Source organism: Lissotriton helveticus, chromosome 11 (assembly GCF_964261635.1).
Source record: "Lissotriton helveticus chromosome 11, aLisHel1.1, whole genome shotgun sequence".
Lineage (NCBI taxonomy): Eukaryota > Metazoa > Chordata > Amphibia > Caudata > Salamandridae > Lissotriton > Lissotriton helveticus.
Genome location: NC_136072.1, coordinates 430,758,989 through 430,784,375, shown reverse-complemented (window position 1 = coordinate 430,784,375; position 25,387 = coordinate 430,758,989).

Sequence of the window (25,387 nt, the reverse complement as noted above, 5' to 3'; positions counted from 1 at the left end):
TAGTGGAATCTCTACCAGTGTATACACGAAAATAAAAAACATATCCTGTCCTACTCTCAGACAACATATACAGCTTAATTCCATAGCGTGCCCTCTTGCTAGGGATGTACAGCCTAAAAACCAAACGACCCTTGAACAAAACCAAAGACTCATCAATAGATATTTCTTTCCCTGAAATGTAGATCTCTGAAAATCGATCAACAAAGTGATCAAGGTCAGGCCGAATCTTAAAAAGACGGTCACAGTCAGGGTGACTATGTGGCAATGCCAAAGAATTATCCACAAAATGCAGCATGCGTAGCAAAAGTAAATACCGATCATGAGTCATAACTGCAGGAAATATGGCTGTTGCCATCAAGGGGCTGGAAGACCAATATGAAGCCAGGTTCGGCTTCCTTAGCAAACCCATCAATAAAGTCAAACCCAAAAACTTCTTCAGCTCTTCTAGATTTGTGGGAGTCCACCGGGTAGCTCTAGAGTGGGGCCTAAGTTTGTCACTGTTGTCCCTTCAAAAACTGTTCAGCATACAAATTAGTCTGCTCAACAATCTCACCCAAAAATACATCATCCATAAATAACTGAAAATACTGTATAGGCAAAACATTTTCACAATCCACTCTACACTCTGCATCACCGCTAAAGGCAGGCAACTCCGGCTGCACCATGTTTGGATCAACCCAGAGTCCAGAACTTCCAGTAGGAAGCCTAGCAGCCTCAGGCTGCAATCCAGATGCCTCTTGCACCATCGGCACATCAGTATCTTCCTCTAAAACAGGCACTTCATCTGCACTGAGAGAACCTTCATCATCCGATGATTCCATGTGGAGAGAAAATTCACTTGCAGAATCTTCCCCTCCCTCCCCTCCCTCAGACGCACTGTCAGTCTCATAATCCGGCTCAGAGGAAGATTCAAGAAGCGTACCAATCACCTGTTGAGCAGTCATTCTACGGCTAGCCATAATGATTACTAGTATGCAAAACTGCAGAACACCACTGTCGAAACCACAAACAGGAATCAAAAGCTTTATACTAGAATAAAAAAGAGAAAAAAACATTACAATCACATATGCAAACAATGCACCAAACCACCATCCAAGCTAAGGGGTAGGTGGGGCCTAAGAGTATAAATTAAATGTTCACCTTCGTAAAAGGGGAGCAACCCTTGCCCTTGAGGCCCCCCCCCAAAACAAAAATGAAAAAAACTCTGGTGTCTAGTGGCTTCTGCCCCCCTTGGAGGCAGATGGGCCTAAAAACATACTGCTACTCTGCCACCCAAAGACGGCAGAAATGGTCACAATCATCCTCCCATAAAGGGAAGTAACCCATGTCCAAGGGGCGGCTCCCCACCTTTAAAAAAACGTGGTGGGCTACTGGCCCTACAAAAACAAAAATATGCCGAACTGCCCCTCAGGGTGATATCAAAAGGGATGATGGACGGAGTGCTTCAGCAAATCTAACTCTCACCCCCGTCAACTGATCCAAGTTTAATCCTTCATCATTCTTTAGCTCACTCCACCACCCCAGTTCAGACATGGCCAAATGCAAATCAGTCTGACCCGGTGCGCTTTGATTGGCCTAAGTTGGTAGGGTATGCCCAGACATGGGTCCCTTTGCCACTGGACTCAAGCTAGCCTGGCTGATGACTGCTGATTAGCCAGTAACTGGTCCCAGGATGGTTGTTTCCGGGCCAGAGAAAACATGGCTTAGCAGGACTGTTCCCACGAGGCACAGGGTCACACTCATTTGCATATGGGCATGTCTAAACTGGAGTGGTGGAGTGAGCTAAAGCATTCTGACGGAAGATTTATTAAATCTGGCCCCCCAAAAGGGGACAGACAAAGCCAAAATGTATGCCCCCAAAAGGGAAGTGATCCTTGCCCAAGGGGCCACTCCCCACTACATTTATTCAATTGGCCCAGTGGGCCGAATACATTTATTAAAATTTAAATCAGCCCCCCCAGGGGGCAAACAAAGAAAAATTATAGGCCCCAAAAGGGGAGCGACCCTTGCCTAAGGGGTCGCTCCCCAAGACTACATTTTATAATATGGGCTCCCCAAAATGGCCCCCATGGGAGTGACCATTGCCTATGGGGCCACTCCCCAGCACATTGGCCAAATTAAAAAAAATATTTTTAATTCTGCCCCCCCCCCCCAGGGGGGCAGACAAAGCGATTTATATTGCCCCCAAAAGGGGAGCGACCCTTCCCTAAGGGGTCGATCCCCAAGACTACATTTTAAAATATGGGCTCCCTAAAATGGCCCCCATGGGAGTGACCCTTGCCCAAGGGGCCACTCCCCAGCACATTGGCACAAGCCAACCAGCCAATCAGAAGCCAGACAGCCAATTCACATAATTTACACAAACATGCCCACTTCTAGAAGTGGCACTTCCACACTAGACACAATCATGCCGCACACATCATTGCGCAGCATTCACTTACACGAGTCCGCACATACCAAACTTGCACCTGCACTCCCCACGCCTCAGGAACTACCAGGGACACATACATTCCCCATGCATTCCTATGGAAGGGCAGGCCAACCTCACCACATGCACGCACTTTACCCTGGGACACAGTGGCAAGGTGCGCAGAAACCAAAAATCACTACCACTAAGTCACATTCATAAGCAAAAAAGGTTTAGGGGTGAACCTGCCAGAAGGGCCAAGTCCAACAGGAAACATACCAAACCCACACATTTCTGGAAAGTGGACACCCAGGGGCTTCCAAGGAGGTATAGCTTGTGTGAATCCCCCAACGTTCCATCACCCAGAATTCCTTGCAAACCTCAATTTTAGTTGAAAAAAATCAGTCTTTTCACACATTTTTGTGTGGGAAAGTGTGGCATCACTGGGCTCACGCAAATTTCCTACCACCAAGCGTTCCCCCAGGTCTCCCAATAAAGATGGTGCCTCACTTGTGTGGGAGGCGCAAGTACCCGCGACAGGCAACGGCCCAAAAAGTAGTGAGACGACATCAAATTTGCCTATGTCAAAACCACCTGCTTTTGCAAGGGGGGTCACCTGGGTTTTTGGCCCCGTGCTCGATGGCCATTTGGTGAAACCTACCAAACCCATACATTTCTGAAAATTAGACACCCAGGGGCTTCCAAGGAGGTATGGTTTGCATGGATCCCCCAACGTTCCCTTACCCAGAATCCCTTGCAAACCTCAATTTTAGCTGAAAAAATCATTTTTTTCACACATTTTTGTGTAGGAAAGTGTGGCATCATTAGGCTCACACACATTTCCTACCACCCATCGTTACCCCAGGTCTCCTGATTAAAATGGTGCCTCACTTGTGTGGGAGGCGCAAGTCTCCACGACAGGCAAGGTCCCAAAATGTAGTGAGGCGACATCAAAATTGCCTAGGTCAAAAACACCTGCTTTTGCATGGGGGTTCACCTGAGTTTTGGCCCCGTGCTCGACGGCCATCTAGGGAAACCTACCAAACCCACACATTTCTGAAAAGTAGTCACCCGGGGGCTTCCAAGGAGGTATGGTTTGGGTGGATCCCCCAACGTTCCCTTACCCAGAATCCCTTGCAAACCTCAATTTTAGCTGAATGGTTTGTTTCACGCATTTTTGTGTGGGAAAGTGTGGCATCATTGGGCTCACACAAATGTCCTATCACCCAGCGTTCCCCCAGGTCTCCAGCTAAAAATGGTACCTCACTTGTGTGGGAGGCCCAAGTACCCGTGACAGGTTTGCAAGAGATTCTGGATAAGGGAACGTTGGGGGTTCCATGCAAGCCATTCCCTCCTTGAAAGCCCCCAGGTGTCTAGTTTTCAGAAGTGTCTAAGTTTAGCAGGTTTCCCTAGATGCACGGGACCAAAAACCCAGATGACCTCCCTTGCAAAACCAAAATGTTTTTACTTAATTATGTGTTCATTTCTGCAGGGTGAGATTTTTGGCACAATATTGCATGGAAATTGTGACAGACATTTTCAAGTTTGCAGGACATTGTGTATAAAAAAAATAACTTGGAATTCACAAGAGAGACATCACCATGTACTCCCATGAATTAACAATGATATGTACATTTGGTAGGTTATTCTAAGATGGAGTGTACACCTTGACAGAGAGACTCAAAAGACAAACATTCCAGCACAGCTATCTATTCCTCAAACACACATACATACTGGTTGGATTTGGCACGAGGGCGAGTGATGGTTCAGTACATAAAATGTTATTAACAAGAGATTTCACAAAAATGAAATGCACTGTCAATAATTAAATGCATAAAAACCGAACCAGTGACTCATAACTCGTGAGCTGTAAAGCCACGACAAGGCACCAACCGCTTTACAGGCCAATCATGCACCTTTCAATCCTGATACACACAAGACCATTCACACCACCAGGCACAAAACCAACACATTACAACATTCACATAAAAGGGACAAGGTACACACTGCTTCAGAAAGAGAAAAAAGACAAATATTACTGCACAGCCATCTAATCTTAAAGCACACACACATACTGGTTGGATTTGGCCCGAGGGTGAGTGATGATTCAGTATTTACAATTGTATTAGCAAGTCATTTCACAAAAATGAAATGCACTGTTAATAATTGAAAGGAGGAGAAACTGAAGCATTGACTCACAGCTCGTGAGCTGTAAAGCCACCTCAAGGCACCAACCTCTTTACCGGCCATTCATACACCTTTCATAAGTGTGACACATACAAAACATTCACACCGCCAGCCGCGGGCCCATCACATTACAACACTCACACCAGCAGACAGCGCCATTCAAGGGCCCATCGCTTTCACACGCCCACATTCCTGACACAGCAACTACACAAAGTGATGGACTGCGTGGAGTGGTGCTCAGCTAGCAGTGTGTGTAGTGACCAACAGAAAGTAACTACTCACACACCGCCAGCCGAGCGCCAGTCCACCCACACCACCATCCAAGCACCAGCTCATGCACACCGCCAGCCTAGCACCAGTCCACGCACTCCGCCAGCCAAACGCCAGTCCACGCACACCGCCAGCCAAGCGCCACTCCACGCACACCGCCAACCAAGCACCAATCCACGAACACCGCCAGCCAAGCGTCAATCCACGCACACCGCCAGCCAAGCGCCAATCCACGCACACTGCCAGCCAAGCGCCAATCTACGCAAACCGCCAGCCAAGCGCCAATCTACGCACACCGCCAGCCAAGCGCCAGTCCACACACACCGCCAGCCAAGCACCAGCCTACACACACCGCCATCACATTTAGAAATTTTTATACAAAACAAACAAATTACAAATAGATACAAATCTACTAACCCAAAATCTAAAACTAAATACATTGCACTAATGCCAACCTTAAAACAGAATACACATTTTTAAACAATACAGACCAGGCAGTTCATTTTACCACTCATGGATACTCCCAAAAATTATTTTGCGCGTGGTACGCTCTATAACAAGCAGGCACACACAGCCCAGGGTTAGAAGGACACCCAGGGCAGAAAAGATGAGTCTCCTTCCGCAAACCTCTTCGCCAACAGACTCTACAACTCCTAGTGGGAAAGTCTTTTGTAGATGTGGGAGGAATGTAATCAGGAAAGTGGCGATCTTTCAATCGAGCCACATCCTCCACCACTCCAAATCTAGGAACACTTACCTGTTCCACAACAAGGCTAGCTATCACAGAGTGCTGAAACTGAAGAAATGTCAACTTTGACGCAGGAGAACACTCCTTAAACACAATAAAAGCATTGAAAGTTGCTAAGTTGAAAAAATGGATGGCCAACTTCTTATACCAAACATAATCCTTCCGAATAGCAGTGTAAGATTCCAACCTCTGATCTACTCTGTCAACACCACCCATGTGCTTATTGTAGTCTACAATGCACACAAGTTTGTGCACTTCAGCAACCTGACCCCAAACAGGCACAGGTGAAGTACTCTCATCATGGATGGTAGTCAGCATGTACACATCCCTCCTGTCCACAAATTTCACAGCTAGTAGTTCTTCACTACGCAAGGAACTGCACTGACCCCTCTGAAGTTTTTTGCAAACAAGCTCTTTCAGATAACCTTTGCGGTTAGAGCAGATTGTGCCACATGCAAAAGTGTCCACTTTAAACAATTTCTTAAACAATTGCACAGCAGTGTAGAAGTTATCAAGGTACAAATGGTGGCCTCTGTTGAACAGTCTTCTAGCAAGATCCCACACAATTTTTTCTGAAACTCCAAAAGTGGACGGACAACCAGGGGGCTCAATAGTGGAATCTCTACCAGTGTACACACGAAAATAAAAAACATATCCTGTCCTACTCTCAGACAACATATACAGCCTAATTCCATAGCGTGCCCTCTTGCTAGGGATGTACAGCCTAAAAACCAAACGACCCTTGAACAAAACCAAAGACTCATCAATAGATATTTCTTTCCCTGGAATGTAGATCTCTGAAAATCGATCAACAAAGTGATCAAGAACAGGCCGAATCTTAAAAAGACGGTCACAGTCAGGGTGACTATGTGGCAATGCCAAAGAATTATCCACAAAATGCAGCATGCGTAGCAAAAGTAAATACTGATCATGAGTCATAACTGCAGGAAATATGGCTGTTGCCATCAAGGGGCTGGAAGACCAATATGAAGCCAGGTTCGGCTTCCTTAGCAAACCCATCAATAAAGTCAAACCCAAAAACTTCTTCAGCTCTTCCAGATTTGTGGGAGTCCACCGGGTAGCTCTAGAGTGGGGCCTAAGTTTGTCACTGTTGTCCCTCAAAAACTGTTCAGCATACAAATTAGTCTGCTCAACAATCTCACCCAAAAATACATCATCCATAAATAACTGAAAATACTGTATAGGCAAAACTTTTTCACAATCCACTCTACACCCTGCATCACCGCTAAAGGCAGGCAACTCCGGCTGCACCATGTTTGGATCAACCCAGAGTCCAGCACTTCCAGTAGGAAGCCTAGCAGCCTCAGGCTGCAATCCAGATGCCTCTTGCACCATCGGCACATCAGTATCTTCCTCTAAAACAGGCACTTCATCTGCACTGAGAGAACCTTCATCATCCGATGATTCCATGTGGAGAGAAAACTCACTGCCAGAATCTTCCCCTCCCTTCTCTCCCTCAGACGCACTGTCAGTCTCATAATCCGGCTCAGAGGAAGATTCAAGAAGCATACCAATCACCTGTTGAGCAGTCATTCTACGGCTAGCCATAATGATTACTATTAAAGGTAACTTGTCAAACAAGTCAACAACAACAAACACCATGTAAAATAAGTAATGAACAACATTTACCTCTATCAAAACAATCTATGCACTCCAAAACGATACCACTCACTTGCCAGAAGCAGCTAAACTCACCACCACGTACTCTGCACAGACACAGTATGGAGCAACAATATCCCACTAAAAAAGAAAGAGAAAAGAAAAGTACACATAAGACAATGCAAAACACATCACAAATAATTTCTTGCTCAAAACACCAACTAAATATGCTGCCAGTATGAGACCACTTAAAAAAAAAAATTCATTCCTACATTACAATGTTACTCATTTGGAGCAAATACAACACAGATGTTTTACTTACCAAAAAAACAGCAAGTACGCAAAACTGCAGAACACCACTGTCGAAACCACAAACAGGAATCAAAAGCTTTATACTAGAATAAAAAAGAGAAAAAACATCACAATCACATATGCAAACAATGCACCAAACCACCATCCAAGCTAAGGGGTAGGTGGGCCTAAGAGTATAAATTAAATGTTCACCCTCGTAAAAGGGGGAGCAACCCTTGCCCTTGAGGCCACCCCCCCAAACAAAAATGAAAAAAACTCTGGTTTCTAGTGGCTTCTGCCGCCCTTGGGGGCAGATGGGCCTAAAAACATACTGCTTCTCTGCCACCCAAAGAAGGCAGAAATGGTCACAATCATCCTCCCATAAAGGGAAGTAACCCATGTCCAAGGGGCGGCTCCCCACCATTAAAAAAACGTGGTGGGCTACTGGCCCTACAAAAACAAAAATATGCCGAACTGCCCCTCAGGGTGATATCAAAAGGGATGATGGACGGAGTGCTTCAGCAAATCTAACTCTCACCCCCGTCAACTGATCCAAGTTTAATCCTTCATCATTCTTTAGCTCACTCCACCACCCCAGTTCAGACATGGCCATATGCAAATCAGTCTGACCCGGTGCGCTTTGATTGGCCTAAGTTGGTAGGGTATGCCCAGACATGGGTCCCTTTGCCACTGGACTCAAGCTAGCCTGGCTGATGACTGCTGATTAGCCAGAAACTGGTCCCAGGATGGTTGTTTCCGGGCCAGAAAAAACATGGCTTAGCAGGACTGTTCCCATGAGGCACAGGGTCACACTCATTTGCATATGGGCATGTCTAAACTGGAGTGGTGGAGTGAGCTAAAGCATTCTGACGGAAGAATTATTAAATCTGGCCCCCCAAAAGGGGACAGACAAAGCCAAAATGTATGCCCCAAAAAGGGAAGTGACCTTTGCCCAAGGGTCCACTCCCCACTACATTTATTCAATTGGCCCAGTGGGCCGAATACATTTATTAAAATTTAAATCAGCCCCCCCTGGGGGCAAACAAAGAAAACTTATAGGCCCCAAAAGGGGAGCGACCCTTGCCTAAGGGGTCGCTCCCCAAGACTACATTTTATAATATTGGCTCCCTAAAATGGCCCCCATTGGAGTGACCATTGCCTAGGGGGCCACTCCCCAGCACATTGGCCAAATTAAAAAAAATATTTTTAATTCTCCCCCCCCAGGGGGGCAGACAAAGCGATTTATATTGCCCCCAAAAGGGGAGCGACCCTTCCCTAAGGGGTCGATCCCCAAGACTACATTTTAAAATATGGGCTCCCTAAAATGGCCCCCATGGGAGTGACCCTTGCCCAAGGGGCCACTCCCCAGCACATTGGCACAATTTATTAAAATTAAATTAAATTCTGCCCCCCCCAGGGGGGCAGACAAAGCGATCTACATTGCCCCCAAAAGGGGAGCAACCCTTGCCTAAGGGGTCGCTCCCCAAGACTAAATATTTTTATCTGGTCTCCCTAAAATGGCCCTCTTGGTAGTGGCCCTTGCCCAAGTTCGCGATTGGGGAGCATAGCCAGGCCAAATGTACAAATCCTGCTGCCTCTTCGCTGCACCTTTCACACCTATCTGAGTCCCTCAAGTCATATCTATGCATGCGAACAGGAGTATATTAAAACCTGTTGAGGAATTTAAACTGGTTGAGACGATGCCGACCATTCAGGGAGATGTGCTGTGTGACTTCACAGCAATACCTTCAGGTGTCATTGTCTAATGTAACCTCTAAAGTCTGGCTTTAGTTTAGTGCTTTTTACGATAACCTTGCACCAGGCTGTAAATGTGTGAGACAGGTTTGCTTGGGGAATCAGAACGTAGCAGTAGGGAGAAGAGGGCGACCTCCGGGGGTTCCATCAACTCGCTCAGCCTCTCACAGAGCCCATGACAGGCTCTATAGTAGTGGAACATAGTAAGAGGAGTAATATCCTGCTTTCCTGCAAGAAGGTCCTCCCAGACTTTTCCTATCCCATCAGCAAAAAAAGTCACCTATTACCAAAATTTTCAGGCTGTTTCAGGAACGCGCCACTTCCCTTTCCATGATAGTTATGAGCCAAGCACACCACTCAATTGGCATTAGGGGGGAGTATAGAATAGAGGCGGCTTGTCTTTTTATTAAATTGTGCCAGGCATGCATATTTGCATTAACAGATTCCAAAGAGCCTGTGTGTCTCACCGCAGCGCAGAACAGTGTTGTAGCAAGGTGGGAAGGCGCTGCAGTGACCCTTTCTTTGTGTAGATGGGGAGGAGGAGTTTGCTGATGAAACCAATAGAAAGTGTGCAAGCATTGTGCCACTCGATTGTAGAATTCCAGATCCGGAGCACCAAGGCCACCCATAGAATATGGGAGAGTGAGGATATCCCATTTTACCCGTGGGTGCTTACTGGCCCAAGCTAGCTTAACCTGTAGATACTTTAAGCACTTTAATAAGTGGGAGGGGAGAACCATAGGTATATTTAAAAGTAAGGAAAGGAATCTAGTCAACACCACCATCTTCATAAGGGACACATGGCCCAGGAGTGACAAGGGGAGTCACATCCATTGCTTCCATCTAATTTGGCAATCGCTTTGCCATAATTCTCCAGAAAAACCATATCTGAGCACGTGTGTACCTGGATTCCCAAGTATTGTACAGGGTCAATAGACCATGAGAGGGGGAACTCCAGATCCATCAGGAGCATCACAGGGGTAAGGGGAAATATTGTGGATTTAGACCAATTGATTTTAAGCTCAGAGAATTCCCCAAAACGTACCACCTCCCTTAACACTGGGGAAAGATTAGTCTCTTGGTCTCGAATATATAAAAGTGTATCATCCGCATAAGTGGAAATTATTAAATTATAGTTGGGGAACCGAAGCCCTTTGTAAATGTGATATTCCCGTAGGGCACATGCCAATGGGTCCGCGACCAGCGCATAGAGTAGAGAGGATAGCGGGCACCCTGGACGAGTGCCTCTAGAGATTGTGATAGAGAAAGTTACAATGTTTCCAATTCTCACCCGGGCAGTTTGGGAGTTATAGAGGACTCCCACCAGTTGAATGAACAGGTTGCCCAATCCCATAAGTCTTAACACCAGCATCATGCAATTCCACTCCACCGAGTCAAAAGTCTTCTCGGCATCCCAAAAATGTTCAGCTGCCTTAATGTCTGGTTTGGTGTGTTGTATAGCTCCAAATAATGTGCGTAGGTTGTGAGTTAATGAGCAGCCCTGGACGAATCCTGCCTGTTCGGGGCTGACCAAAACCGGGATAAGAGGGGCTAGGCGATTCGCCAGGACTTTGGCAAATATTTTAGTGTTGACATTTAATAGAGACAATGGTCTATAGGAAGAGCAGTCATGTGTTGGCTTGCCCGGCTTTAAGAGTGTGACCAGCTTGGCTTCACACATTGAAGGAGGCATGATTCCATTCTCGTCCATCACCTCGAACAAAGCAATTAAATGTGGTACCAGCTGCTACCTGAACTACTTGTAAAAGGCTACCGTTAAACCATCCTTGCCCGGGGCTCTATTTGCTCACATGGGGCCCGATGTAGGTGGCAAATACCGGTCGGAAACGGCCGAATTCGGCCGTTTCCGACCGGTATTTGGCATCTTGAGATGTAGGGGGCCAGATTTAACAGATTCTGTAAATTTACCGAATCGGTAAATTTACAGAATCTGTAAAATACCGAATCGGTATTTTTACCGATTCGGTATCTTCCAGATGTAGGTGGGACTCTTCTGAGTCCCACAGGCCTTTAGGAGTCGGTATTTTACCACCCAATCCAATTGGGTGGTGAAATACCGAATCCAGGTGTGCATGCACATGTGTGCATGCACACCTGTGCCATGTGACACACAGACATGCCCTTAGGGCATGTCTGTGTGCCACATGGCACACATGGCTGTAATTGGGGTGCCAGAGGATGTCAAAGTGACACCCCCTGCACCCTTGCAAGAATAGGTAATTACCGAATCGGCAAATACCGATTCGGTATTCCACATTGATTCCTATGGGCTTCAAGGCCCATAGGAATCAATGGGGGATACCGATTCGGTATTTACAGAATCGGTAAATACCGAATCTTACAGATTCGGTATTTACCGATTCAGAATTACCTACATTTCCCCCCCTCTAATTTACCACTTCTTAAATACCGAATCAGTATGATTCGGTATTTTAGAAGTGGTAAATTAGATTTACCTACATCGGGCCCATGGTCTTTAGTGCATCAAGAATTTCCCAGGCCTCCAGAGGTCTCATTAGATACTCCCTATGTTCGTCCTCCAACCAGGGCAGCCTAACGTGTTCCATGTAATCCAGCATGGCAGCGTCAGAACTGTGTGATCGAGTGCTATATAACTCTGAGTAGTAGCTCTTAAAATGATCGTCAACAGCGTCTGGGTCGTTAGTCATCCCACCGAGGCTAAACTGATCTCTATAGGACCTGATGCCTCCCAATTACCCTTCATTATGGTAGCCAATGTAGCTCCCCTTATGTCCTTGCTAAGGCGTATTTCCCCAATAATTTTACCTCCCTTTCAGATTCCTCATGATACTCCTCCAGTGCGGCCCTGAATTTGTCCGTGCTCTGGTCACTGCCTCCCTCAAGGGCTTCTAGTTCCAAATCAGGTAGTTTTATTATAAAAGAAGCTAGGCGCCCTCTAATAGAAAGCAGAACTTCTGAGTGTTTAGCCATTGCTATCCCTTTAATATGAAACTTAAAGGTTTACTAGACAGTTGTGAAGCACGAAACTGAGCCTATATTAATATCAAAGAAGGCTTCAATGGCTTCAGACATCTCAGCCCTGAAAGCCTCATCAAGGAGAGCATATTGAGGAAATCTCCAAGTAAAGGGGGCCGGCGTTTTTGTGGCCACTCAAAGTCTAATAGGATTGGAGCATGGTCAGAGTAGAAGCAGGGAAAAACCTCCCAACCCCGAATTGCATGACATAGAGAGCCAGCAAGAAACCAGTAGTCTATTCTAGTGTATAGATTATGTGGGGCAGAGTAGTGCCTGTATCCTCCCTCGGTTCCAAACAGCGACCGCTAAACATCTACCATGCCCAGCTCAGCTATAGCATATACAATTGCCTTTGCAGCTAGTGATTGACGCCTAACAGGGCCCCCATACCAGTCAATAGCAGGGTTTAAAACACAGTTAATGTTGCCTTCCCATACTTGCAGTAGAGGGGGTAACTGACGTGCTACCTCAAGAAGTGTTAAAATTGTGGGTGGTCAAATTAGGGCCATAAACATTTATAATGATGAACTCCATGTCTTTCCCCTTGACTTCAGTAATCACAAATCTGCCCTCTGCATCTGTATGAAGACATTCTAGGGAGAGGCCAGGTCTAGGATTTAACCAAGTAATGACCCCATGTGCGTGTTTAGAAAATCCCGCTTCATGAAACGAACCCTGCAACTTTCTGCGCGTTATTACTGGGTTATCTAAAGGAAGGTGGGCCTCTTGTAATAGGGCAATATCTCTATTATGCCTATTAAGGTATGCACCCAATTTCCTGGTTTTCCGATAGTCATTCACCACTTTGACATTCCAGGTCATTAATCTTAACCTTTCACCCAATATTTATGGGAGTAGTTTTCCTGCGGTGTCCCTCTGACAACCACCCGCATAATCAACCCAGAGGAGCCCTGTTAGATTTGGGGGTCTCTAGTTGGCAGAGGTAGGTACCTTTGACAAAGAGGGACCCTTGCATCTAGTCAGGGTAAGGGGGTCCACTCCTAAAATAACCCTTGCTCACCCCCTTGGTAGCTTGGTACAAGCAGGCAGGCTTATCTCAGAGGCAGTGTGTAAAGCATTTGTGAACACATACAGTAACCCAGTGAGAACACTACAGATAGACACCACACAAGTTGTAGTATAAAAATAAGTATTTTTATATAGACTTAACACAAGACCACAAACGAAAAAAATACACAATACTGTACTTCAAAAATGGAAGAAATATCTCAGTTCTCTTAAGATGTAAAATGCGATACTTTGAGCTCAATGTACCTTTGAATGCGTAACGCTATACAACGAAAGTGTTGCGGGGAAGGTGATGCGTCGGTTCCTTACACGCAAGAACGGTGATGCATCGGGTCCCGACTTTTGCGCAGGGGATGCGTTGGATCTTCTTGGCGTGGAGAGGGGATGCGTTGGTTTCTTACCGAGCTTCCGTGGCGATGCGACAAGTAGCGCCGTGATGTAATAAAGATCCGGTGCAATGAAAAAAAGATGGCGTCTTCGTCTGGATGTGACACAATGCGTGCACTCCCGATGTCCGTGCGGCGACTCAACGATTTTTCTGAGCCGCAACATGCCCTGCGGCATGCTTCCCGGTGTTGTGGCGGCGTCTGATGCGACGTCGATCCTCTTCTTCGGCGATGCGAGACGCTTCGGCGATGTGCTGCGACAGCTGCAGTGGCGGTGACACGCTTCTCCGTTGATGCGGCGGCGCCGAATGCAACGTCAATCCTCTTCTCCGACGATGCGACCATAGCGGTTGCGGCGGCGACATGCTTCTTCTTCGTGAGTCGCGCTTGCAGCTCATTGCGACACACAGTCCCTCATAAAGCCCAACACAACAGCAGGCACTTCCAAAGAACTCTTGGATCTCTGGTTGGTGAAGTCTGTTGTCCTTGAGACTTCAGCAGGAGGCAAGCTCTATCTCACAAGTTAAATGAAAGTAGCACAAAAGTCCTTTCTCCTCTCTTTGGCAGTCAGGCAACCACTGCAGGCCAATCCCCCAAGCAGCACTTTAGCTTAGGGATAGTCTCTCCTCAGTCTCTCTGGTTCCTCACCTCAGCAAAGGTTCTTCTTGTTTCCCAAAAGGGATCTACAATTCGGGGGCTGGGTCCCCATTTTTATACACAGTTTCTCTTTGTTCTCTGAAGGCAGAGAGACCTTTGCCTAGTCCAGACCAGTTCTGGTCAGTCCTGGACCACTCTGTTGACATGACTCCTTCTTTCCTTTCACAGTGCAGGGCAGGGACATCAGACGTACCACAGGAGGTGGAGCCAGCATTGTGGAGGGAAGGCACAGCCCTATTCAAGTCCCTGGTGCAACTCTTCTCTCCTATCTACATGCAGATCTCTCTATTCAGCCCCGTGCTAACTCACCCTGTCTTCTAGAATCCCCCAGCCCCTGTCACTCAAACTCCAGACAAGGAATACACAACCTAGCAAAGGTAGGCTTGGCTCGTTAGACAAGAAAATACCTACTTTCTAAAAGTCACATTTTCAAACACAGAATGTTAAAACCAACTTCACTAAAAGATGTATTTTATCATTCTGAGTTCAGGCATACTAAACTCGAATTTGTTCCTGGTTCCCTGAGTCAGTTAGGATTATAAGGTGTAACAATCAAACTGCACAGTCTGGCCTATGGGGACAGGTAGCCTTGCAATAGTGAAAAACTAAAATGGCTGTAATTCACTACTAGGATATGCCACACACATTAGAGCATGTCCTACCTTTTACCTACAAAGCACCCTGCCCTTGGGCCTGCCATAGGTGTGACTAATATGTAGAAAAGGGAAGGTTTAGGGACTGGCAAGTAGGTGCACTTGCCCAGTCAGTATGGCAGTACCAGACTGTGCACAGGCTCTGCAATGGCAGACCTGAGACACACTTTTACAGGCAGCTTTTGTGGGTGGCACAACCAGTGCTGCAAGCTCACCAGCAGCATTTCATTTACAAGCTCTGGGCACACTCAGTGCACTGTACTAGGGTCTGACAAGTAAACCAAACCAGCCAATCATGTAGTCACTAACCCATACATCAATTTACCATAGGGAGGGCATATGCACTTTAGCACTGATCAGCAGAGTCATAAAACAACCAACAACAGGTCATAAAAAATCCAGGAGGAAGGCAAAAAGTTCAGGGATGACCCTGCAAAAAGGGCCAAGTCCAACAAGCCTGTTACTACAGAACTCCTTAGTTAAATTTATCTGACACCATACCGACATTGTGACAAAGGCAAGATATAGAAAAAAAACTACCCCCACCCACGCCATGCAAACCCCAACTCATCACAGTCGAAGCCCCCCCACCCACCACCAATTCTCCTTATACAAAAATGGCAATAAGCCGTAAAGTGTGTAACACTCATGAGCGGATGTTACCAAAGCACCACTACCAGCACTTAAAAAGAAAACACTCGGGGCGTGGCCAAGATTGCGACCGGGACGGAGGTCTAATTGCGGAGCTCCTCGCCCTAATCCCCTGTAACCCCCCACAATAGCCCCGAAATAGCTAATTTGGCCCCCTCACGTCCTGCACGTAGCAGCGCGGAAACGTGGCCCCGGAGTGCGGACCTAAAGAGGTGAAACTGCACTCACTCACCGCCATCGCCGACCGGAGCCGGAGTGAGCCGAGGAAAGGGCCTGGTACGAGTCGGGCCTGCTGCCATCCCGAAGCCGACCGTCCCGCCGGAAGGGTCGCAGCTGCTGACCAGGACGAGCCCTCGGCATCAGGGGCCCCCCCGAGACACCGAGGGGCCACTTGGAGGGAGTTCTCGCCCCGCGGCTGGAGTGACCCGCGACCCGGGCATATCTCAAATTTAACCCCTGGCTTGGGCAAACACACATTACGGAGCCGGCGGAGGAGGGCCGAGGTGGACCCACACTGGATTGACCCATACTGCCGGGTCATTGAAGCATTAATCACCGGCGCAGGGCCACCGCTGTCCCAACCACAGAGGGGTCGCAGAAACAAGAACCTGAGCTCGTGCACCCGAGGCGGACAGCGGCCCGGGCGCGCGATACTTTGGACCCCGGCTCGGGCCTGCACTGCGGCGGAGACCGGCCGGTGAGAAACCGGCAGCAAGAAGAGAGACTTGTGAACGGGCGCTTGAGGTGAGCGCTTAGGCAAGTCAAGCACGATTGGACTCACGTTGGCCCTCATTCTGAATGAACACCTGAAATTGCGTGGCACCCCGCCTCGGGGCGCCAACTCGAGGCCCCGGCTTGGGCCTGTAAGACGCAGCCACAAGCGAGGCGATCGCCGGAGGCCTAGAAGAGGAGGACCCACCTTCACATCACCGCCTAAGGCATCTGGGGGCCGACCCGGGCCGAAGTGCCAGAGCCCCAAGTGAGGCTCACTACGAGAGGCCTAAAGGACGCCTGAATACGCAGAACGATTGCTGCAAAGCGACTACATACTCAGAGGTGAGGAGTGGGGGGTGCTCGAGGGGCCTGGTGATCGTGCCCCCGGCGGGAGGAGAGTAGACACCTATTCATTACTGGACCCCCCCTCCACACCCACTGGGGACTGCTTGAGGGGACTAGACGGGCAGCGAAAGGACCCAGGGAGCGCCAAAAGAACACATCACAGAGTCCCGCAGCTGGCCCCAGCAACGGTACCTCACCCCAGCTTGCGCTGATACCTGATGCTCGGGGGGTACGAATTGAGCCCCCGGTGGGTGTTCTGATACAATTAGCTCCCGCCTGCGCCTCGAGGCGCATTGCCAGGGTGGACTAGAGACTGTTGAAACCTAGGCGACTCCCATTGATCAGGGTTTTGAGGCCCGTATTCGATGTCATACGCCCAATCTGCTGAAAGCGAAGGTGAGCTGCAGAAAACCTGCGAACGCGACCCGATACCACCTTGACCAACGACATTGGGCCCTATCGACAACGCAGGGCACGAAACCGCAACTATCTCGACAGGAGCTGGGGACACTATGCCCGTCAATTGCACTAACTTGGAGACCTAGCAGGGAATCACTAGGAACACTTGCGGCCACGAGATCGGAGGGGTGACGGGAGTGCCAGCTGATAGACCTTCTTGTCGGCAAACGGAGGCGTAAATTGGACCGCACCACCTAGACAGTCCGACCACAGCACAATGTCCAATGCTAATCGCAGGGGGGGTCGATCGCTTAATGAACTACTCATGAAGACATCCACAAAAGGTGAGAAATCCAAAACACCAACGTCACCTTCAGCATTGGCGGCTACTCCAAACAAGGACACTGAGGATGCCCCTTTCACGAAGTCGTTTCTGGAAACCCTCTTCAACACGCTACGTGATGACTTCCAGACTTTAAAGCAGGAACTGGTGAGTGAGCAAAGGGAACTGCGCCGGGACCTCGATGGCTTGGGGGAAAGAGTGGTGGCGGTGGAAGAGTTTAGCCAGGCACGCTGTGAAGATCTGGTGCACCTTCAACAAGAAGTCCTCCATCTTCGGGAGCAGCAGGTGGACCTCCAAGCTCACACGGAGGACCTTGAAAACCGCTCTCGGCGGAACAACATACGGATTAGAGGGGTACCATCGAAGGCAGAGGGGAATTGCGTGACCGTGTATCTCCAAGACCTGTTCCGAGAGGTCCTCAATGAACCTGCTGACTTTCCCATCCGCATCGACTGGGCGCACCGAGTGGGATTGCCCCGCCGTGCTCCTGCCCCCCTCCGAACATCTTAGCGTTCCTCCTGGACTTTCCCTTGAAAGAAAGAATACTAAGGGAAGCACGTCAAGCACAACCCCTTCGCTTCCGAGACTGCCCTGTTGAACTTTTCCAGGACCTCTCAGCTATAATGCTTCAGAAGCGCAAGGATTTCAAAGCAGTCACCACGTTTCTGAGGGGAAAAGGGGTGCCCTACTCCTGGGGCCACCCGTTCCGCCTGATCTTCAAATGGGAGGGTACCCTGCATCAGCTCCGCTCGCTTCAGGATACCTGTACCCTACTGGGCCTTGAGCTGCCAGACGACGCATCAGAGGGGGACTCCACCCCGGGGTCCTCCCAAGCTAATCGGACGCAACCCTCTAGAGACGGTTGGCAACAGGTACGGAGACGCCGCACACCTAAAACTCGCCTCCGCCCGGACCCAGGGACGATCGCCATAAAACAAGCCGCAGCCATCGAAGAAGTAGTTAAAGACACCGCTACAAAGTCCTGAACCTGTTTCAGCCAGGGAACCATACTTGATGCATTTTTTCAAAGTGGGGGGGGGGGAGAGGCGGGGGGCCACATGGGTCGCCACTGCCACAGTCTCCTTTACCTTCTAAACCTACAGGCCTGAACTGACTTTGGATAGGCCTGGGACTATGACTTTTGTTTGGGACCCACAGGTTTGGGTTAGGGTGGGAAAGGGAAGGGGGTGTTGTTGGGTGGGGGGGTGTAGGGGCTGTTCTGGGTAGGCGGGGGAGGGGACAGGGGATCACCTGCGGAGTTGTCAGGGACCGGGGTGGGGAGCAGTATCGCGGGAGGGACAGGGATGGGAGTGAGGGAGGGGACCAGTATGCCAAGGGACATCAACAGATCTCATGTGCTGACCATTGCTTACTATACGCAACAACGGGTTGTGTTGCCACGCTTTGTCAACTTCGTGTTATTCCATGATGACTGATACACTTAAGGTATTGTCTCTCAATGTAAAAGGCCTCAACAATCCGATAAAAAGAAGGGCTGTAATTTCATACCTGGAGCACTCAAGGGCAGACGTCTGCTTATTGCAGGAGACTCACCTCTTATCTAAAGATTGGCACAGGATGCGCTCCCGGGCCTTCCCTCAGCAATTTTTTTCTTCACTTCCATCTAAAAAAGCAGGGGTGGCCATTCTTGTGTCCCAGCGTTTCCGGGGCCGGGTGGGGGCCAAGGCAGGAGAAATTAAAGGACGCCTCCTAGCCTATACCTTCCTCATAGGAATAGAACAATGACGATCGGCTCCATCTATGCTCCAAACACAGGCCAGGAACCATTTTTTAAAAACGCACTCTCGGAAGCATTACAGCCACCTAACTCTCAGCTGCTCATTGGGGGGGACCTCAACTTAGTCATGGACACGAACAAAGATAGATCTGGGCACCGTTATGGGGAAACGGGAGCACTATCTGAGGTGGGCGGGTCGTGGCTGCAGGAGAGGGGTCTGCTGGATCTCTGGAGGGCGGTACACCCCCAACACAGCGAACTTCACCTTCTACTCACATGTGCACCGCTCATACGCGCGTTTAGATCACTTCTTAGGCTCCTCAGAATTTATCACCCACGTCACTGATGTTTCCATTGTCCCAGCGGCCCTCTCTGACCACGATGCGGTAGAACTGACGCTCAATATGCCCAAAACCTCGCGCACCCCGGGTTCGTGGCGGCTGAATGAGCCCCTTTTGCAGAGACCGGCCGTTACTAAACAAATCCATAAATGCATCTCGGATTAACTCGCCACTAATGATAACTCCGCAACTTCGGTATCGGCCCTTTGGGGAGCCCTGAAAGCTGTAGTCAGGGGGGAATTGATCGCAATTGCAGCTGCAGACGCCAAAATCCGCAAAGAAAAGAGAGACGACCTCACAGCACAGGTAGCTGAATTAGAAAGGGTTCACAGCCGCACCTGTGCTCCGAGAATCTGGCGTCAGCTGAAGACCGCTAGGGCCCAACTGGCCAGCCTTGACACTGACAGAGCGGAATTCGCCGCCCTCCGACTCCGCCATACATATTATGTAGGAGGCAACCGCACCGGGCGCCTTCTAGCCAGTGCCCTAAAAGCCAAGACTCAACGCTCAAAAATCACCACCCTCCTGGACGACTCCGGAGAGGCCCTTACCGAAGAGACACAGGTTGCAGATGCCTTTCGCTCGTTTTACGCTTCCCTATACAGCGAGGATAAAGTATGCAGTCAGCGGAAGTCACACCGTTGTCTCAAACGAACGCAGAGGCCTTAGATGCTCCTATCCGCCTGGACGAGGTCCTGGACGTTATCTCCCGCCTGCGCCCGCTAAAATCGCCAGGACCTGATAGCTTTTCATCAGGCTTTTATAAACTCTTTGGCCAGATACTAGCACCGGTACTCACGAGATTATTTAACTCGTTCGAGGGCCCGAGCTCCATACCCCCGGATATGCTTGCGGCAGAGATAGTAGTGCTGCCCAAACCGGGCAAAAGCCCGACACATTGCTCTGCGTTCCGCCTCATCTCGTTACTTAATTTAGATTTGAAACTGTTCACAGGGGTACTAGCGGCCCGTCTGGGCCCTTGCCTACCGGGAATCCTTGAACCGGATCAATCGGGCTTCGTCCCGAACCGCCAATTCAGCGATAATACTAAAAGGCTACTGCATCTAGTGGATAAGACTCACTTCCAAAACTCAGACTCGGCGCTGTTGGCTATCGACGCAGAGAAAGCGTTCGTCCGAGTCGACTGGACCTACTTGCAGAAGGTCCTGCAGCATTACCAGTTAGGCGACCGCTTTCAAGCCTGGATCGCAAGCTGCTACTACCACCCTCAAGCTCGTGTCCGGCTAGGAGGCCTTAAATCGGACCCCTTCGAGATACAGCGAGGCACACGTCAGGGGTGCCCTCTTTCGCCCCTCCTATTCGCCTTATACGTGGAGCCACTTGTGCAGAAAGTCCGAGACAATCCTCGCATCCGCGGTATCACCTTCGGCCATGAACCTCACGTGGTGGGGCTTTATGCCGACGATATCATTGCTTCTCTCGACCGACCATCCCACTATATACCTGCTTTCCTGGAGGAACTGGAAAGCTTTCGGGCGGTGTCTGGCTTCAAAATCAACTGGGGGAAATCCTTGATTTTGCCTCTGGGTAGCAATGCCCACCTTCGCACTCCGGCGCCTGACTTTGGCTGCGATTTACAAACATCAGCACAGCTCCCATACTGGGAATTACTCTCACCTCCTCCACGAACTCGACAGTGACCCTTAACTATAAAACGCTCGCCTCTCAGATTCGGGCCGATCTTACATGTTGGTCGAAACAACCCCTCTCCTTGCTGGGCCGCATACGGCAGTAAAGATGTCAGCCTTACCTAAGATTTTGTATGTCTTCCAGACTCTCCCGGCCCTGCCGCCGCCTGGTGCACTTGCTGACCTTCAAACCGCTTTCCATCCGTTCATTTGGGAAAAGAAACACGCGCGGCTGCATAAACAAGTGGAGCACAGAGGTGTAGACGAAGGTGGTCTCGGAATCCCCAACCTCTTGCAGTATTTTCAAGCCTCACAACTCCGCTACTTGGTGGAATGGTATAGGCCAGAGTCCGAGAAGAGATGGCTATTTCAGGATAGAGCAATGGCCCAGACGTCACTATGGAAGATCCCATTCCTTGCTCGCCAACACAGACCATGATATCTTCTTCGATCCCCCATCACGCGCACTATTATGAGGACTTGGGACATGGTGGCGGTCAAGAGAGGCCTAACAACTTTCCCCTCCCCACTCACTCCGATCCTAGACAATCCGGAATTCCCACCGGGCGCTGACCCTCGTGCCTTTCCACAATGGCGTGGTACGGATTGCCGTTCTGCCGGCCATTTCTTTGACTTAGAGGGCTTTCTCCCCCTCACCGATATTGTACAAAGCTATGGAGTGACCAAGCCTCACATGTTCCAATACTTCCATCTCCGCCACTGGATTTTGAGCCCGGAATGCGCTCCCCTAGTTAGTCGGAGAATGACACCATTCGAGAAGTGGCTGGTAACGAAAGATTCTGATCAGCACCTTGTCTCAGACCTTTACAAGATGCTATCACCCGCGGCCGGCCCAGGCAAGACGGCGGGACAGAAACGCTGGGAAACGGAACTCGGCAGGGCATTATCGCCCAAGGAATGGGGGTTTGTATACTACAGAGCTGCACACACCACTCGTAATACTAGTGCCAGAGAGGCGGCGGTGAAATTGGCCATATGCTGGCACCTTACACCGGTCAGACTCAATCAAAGCAATCCACTTCGAAGTGCGTTGTGTTGGAGGGGCTGCGGTGAAAGGGGCACTTTGACCCATCTCCTGTGGGACTGCCGCGCACTTCAGGAATACTGGAAGGCGGTTCTGGATGATATTGATTCCACCTTTGAAACTGAAATTCCACGCTTCCCTGCATGCACAATCTTGGGACTACCCAACGCGCTTACATTTCCTCTGAGGTCCCCTCGCGGTAAACAGATGGGCATTGCCATGCAAGCAGCGTCACAACATATCCTATCACTCTGGGGATCAACCACCACACCCACTCACACTGGATGGCTGCATAAACTATGGTTCACGTTGGGCATGGAACGTATTCACGCCACTCTTACAGACACAGCAGACTCATTTCAGAAGGTTTGGCAGCCGCTTTTGTCCCTCATGTCCAAATAATTTCACGAAATCACATGCCCAAAGTATGTCCGCATTCTACGGCTTGCAGGACCACCTTAAGATCCCCCATAAACTCGAATGCCCTGAAGCATACAGCGCTGAACATGTCATAACAGAGGTTCCAGACAAACGGCATACTGGTCGGGGTGGGGGAGGAAGGGGATGTTGGGAAGGGGGAGGGGGGTTTGGTTCTTCTTCTTGTTCTGGTCAGTTGACTTTATTGCATGGCACCTTAATCATAGCATCGGCATTGCATATCTGTGTTGGCATATTTTTCTTGCTTACTTGATGACCTTTAGAGAAGACGTGCCTGTCTGTCTCGCTCACTATATATGCCTGCTGCATACCTACTGTTTTGTCTTGCCTATTTCTGCTCTCAAAACCAATAAAACAAATTTGAAATTAAAAAGAAAACACTCAGTGTGCTATGCCATCAAAGCTAAGAAGGCACTTCCAAAACCAACAATTCTGACATTATTTTGCATTGCAGGTGGAGAGATCAATCACACAACTCTACATAAACCCCTTGTGATCCCCACTGAGATGGTAAGCAAGTTCAAGCCAATGCAGTAGCCTCCCCTTGGACCACAGTCACGTTACAATCCACAATACTTCCGGGAGACCAAAGTACTCAGTGACTCAATAGTGATCTTCACAAACCTTCAGTGTTCAGTGGTGTGTGACTTCAGGGGTCCCCCAGGGGGGGGGGGGGGGGGGTTAAAAACACTGTATGATCAGGACAACAAAGATAAGAAACAGCAACGAGTCGAGATCTCCCCAGTCTTGCCTCATTGAGTATTTTTGCATCTGAATTCCGTTCTCCCGATTTGGAAAAGTACGTAAGCGCTTTTTGTAGGGATTTAGGATCTGTGAAAATCCTAGCTTTGTCGTGAATCATAACTTGAAGCCTAGCCAGGTACGCATAGCATAATCCATGCCCTGCTCTCTGAGGTGCCGTTTTAGGGTGGCAAATTGGCGTCTGGCTTCCTGAACCTTCATGGTGAAGTCTGGGTACAGGGATATTGTGGAACCCTTGTATGTCAGAACATGTTTTTCTCTAGCTTGCTTTAGGGCCGCGTCTCTGTCCCTGTAATTCAATAGCTTAGCAATTAATGGGCACGGGGGCTCCCGGAGGCGGTCTTGGGGCGAGCGAGTGGTGGGCGCGCTCCTCCACGAACATCTCCAAGAAGATTTCGCGACCCAACAGTGCGACAAGAAGTTTCTCCGTAAACTGTTCCATGTTGCCTATCGAGGTGGATTTTGGTAGACCCGTAATTCGAATGTTGCTCCTCCTGGACCTGGCCTCCAAATCCTCCGCCCTGTTTTGTAGCGCTAACAGTGCTTTGGCCATTTGTTTTTAGACTGTATCAGATTCCGACTGCGCTTCCTCCACCTCCGTCACACGCCGTTCGGTAATTTAGATCCGCTCTGGGTGTTTGTCTAGTTATTCCGACAGTCTGTCTATGCCGAATGCAAGCGGGGCAATCTTACCGTCAAAGGTTAATAGGCTATTCTGCACTGCAGCGAACATCTGTTTTACATCACCGGGTACATCCTCAGGGTCTTCCAACGAGTCCCCCGAGGAGTGGGCCCCCTCTGTCTCCCTGGTTTTGGTCTTCCGTTGATCAAAGAGCAGTTTTGTTTGGGTCTTATCCACTCTACCCATCTTGGCGACGGGAGAAATACATCCACCCTCCACTGTGCTCGTGCTCTTAGATCTGGGGTGAATTGAACTGCTGTGCTTCCCCCAATGATCTCGCAAATGCCATGCTAGGGGCGATCTCAAGCTAAGCTGGGGGGTGATCTCCCACCAACAGTCCCCTGTTGGATTCTGTATCGCTGGAGCTTTCCCCGAGCATCCAGGGGGCTGCCAACTAGTGTGAGAAAGTGGCTCTATAGATACTGGACTAGAAGGAAGTACAGTGTGTATAGAGTCCACCAACCCCATAGGTATAACAGAGGTTAAAGTCAGAACTGACCTTACTCTCCAAAGTGGTAGCTTGGTCGAGCAGTAAGGCAGTGTAAAGCACTTGATGTACACACTCAGTCAGTAAAAGGTTTCACACACTCAAGGACTGAACTCCAGGCCAATTGTTTGTATATCCAAAGATATGGTTGTTTTATTTTTAGAACCAACAGTTATAAAAATATACTTTTCAAGTTACAAGTACTCTCATGTAAATACTTTGCAGAGGAGCAATACATTTGTACATACAATAATTACAGGTTAGCTAATAAGCAATACAGTTCTGAAACACACTCTGGCATTGAGCTCAATGGGTTTTCATAGGAAAGTACAGTTGATTACTTTATGGATTAATGTGGTAGTTCCAGGACTAGATCTTGGATTCAGTCCTGGGGTCTAAGCTGAAACCAGATTAGCAAAAACGTTTTAGTTACAGTGATGATTTTTCCTGAATATAAAGCTGTTTTAAAAGTTCCCACTTAGAAACTTTTCGAGGTGATTCTCACAATGTTATTCAAGGGGAGGAAATTCAGGTTACAGGTAAAGTACGATCGCGTTACTTTTGTAACCAAGCACTAGTCTCCTAGGGCCAGCACTGGGGGCTTAACTCAAAACAGGTAGGTAATTGCGTTTCAGTATGTCGTACGATTTTTAAAGAATATTTGCAGTTTTCAAAAGTAGACAGAAGAAATCTCATAGAAAAGCAGACAATGGGTTCCTTATGGAGAAAATACAGATTACTAGTAAACCCGCTAGGGATTACTTATGTTCGT